Below are 1,794 nucleotides of genomic sequence, written 5' to 3'. Positions count from 1 at the left end.
CTATCACTTGAGCCATAGCACCACTTCTGGCTTTTTCTACATATGTGATACTGAGAAATGATACCAGCAATGACATTCTTTCTTTCTTTCATGATTTCTTTCTTTAGCCAGTCCTGGGCTTGAGCTCAGGGCCCGAGCACTGCCCTTGGACTTTCTCAAGGCCAGAGCTCTACCACTTGAGCCTCAGCACCGGCTTTTTTCTATGTATGTGGTACTGAGGAATCGAACCTGGGTCTTCGTGCATGCTAGGCAAGCACTCTACCGCTAGGCCAAATTACCAGGCCTGCATTCTTCCTTCTTAATAGAAATAACTGAATATTGTTTAGCCATAAAAAAAGGGAGGAGGAAGGGGTAAATTAGGTATTTTGGTAGTTTGACATTACATAGTCATAGATGTAGAGATACAGTTATGATACAGTTATGTAAATATAGAAGGACATATTTAGATATAGTTATAAACATACATATAGCTATATGTATGACAATATATGTCAATATAGATATACGTACAGGGAGATAGATGTAAATATAATTATAGGTACAGATATAGAAAGTTAAAACTATTAGTTGGGTGCAGTGGCGCCTGTAATCCTAGCTACTCAGGAGGCTGAGGTTTGAGGATTACACAGTTCAGAGCCAGCGCCGGCACTAAAGAACCTGAGACTCTTATCTCCGATTATTCACTAGAAAAGAGGAAATGGGGCTGTGGCTCAAGGGGTAAAGCAGTAGCCTTGAGCTGAAGAGCTCAGGGACAGCACCGAGGCCCCCAGTTCAAACCCCATGATCCATTAAAAAAAAAAAAAAAAAAAAAAGAAAGTTAAAGCTATTTCCAGGCCGGGAGTTTGGCCTAGTGGTAGAGTGCTTGCCTAGCATGCAGGAAGACCCAGGTCTGATTCCTCCTTACCATATACATAGCAAAAAACCAGAAACCAGAAGTGGTGCTATGGCTCTAGCCTAGAGAAAGCCCAAGGACAGTGCTCAGGCTCTGAGTTCAAGCACCGGGACTGGGGGGGAAAAAAAAAACTATTTCCAATTAAATAATTCAAGAGGGGCCAGGAGTTTGGCAAAAATCCATCTCCACAAGCATGCTAGACAGCGTAGGAACATTAATCCTCTTTTGTATAGACAGTATTCTGCCCCATTCTCTTTCCTGCTGGGTCTTGAGAAGACAGAAGGTATAATTAAAACCTCCTACTAGCTGGTAGCTCATGCCTGTAATCCCAGCTACTCCAGGAGAAAAAGATCTGGGAGTCAGCGTTCAAAACTAGCAGAGGCAGTAAAGTCCATGAGACTCTTATCTCCAATTAACCACTAGACAACTGGGAGTGGTGCTGTGGCTCAAAATAGTAGATCACTAGCCTTGAGCAAAAGAACTCAGAGATAGCACCCTGGCAGTGTCAAAAACCCTTCTACTATGTGCTTATGTACTGTGCAAATGTCCACCTATGGATGGAATAAGAATGTGCTTCCAATTGTCTACTCAAAACGACAACAACATTCCTTAATTCCACATGGAAGGAGCCCTGTTCTTCTTCATTAATATGGGGTAAGTGGGATAAAAGTTGTCCTTAGGACTGGGAGTTTGGTATAGTGGCAGAGTGCTTGCCTAGCATGCATGAAGACCGGGTTCGATTCCTCGGTACCACATATATAGAAAAAAGCCAGAAGTGGTGCTGAGGCTCAAGTGGTAGAGTTCTATCCTTGAGAAAGCCCAAGAACAGTGCTCAGTGCCCTGAGCTCAAGCCCTAGGACTGGCAAAAAAAAGTAATTATTGTTTTTTGAGCTTATGGTTTT

Source organism: Megascapheus bottae, chromosome 21 (genome assembly GCF_031878675.1).
Source record: "Megascapheus bottae isolate mThoBot1 chromosome 21, mThoBot2.hap1, whole genome shotgun sequence".
NCBI classification, from domain to species: Eukaryota; Metazoa; Chordata; class Mammalia; order Rodentia; family Geomyidae; genus Megascapheus; species Megascapheus bottae.
This window is presented reverse-complemented; position numbering follows the sequence as displayed.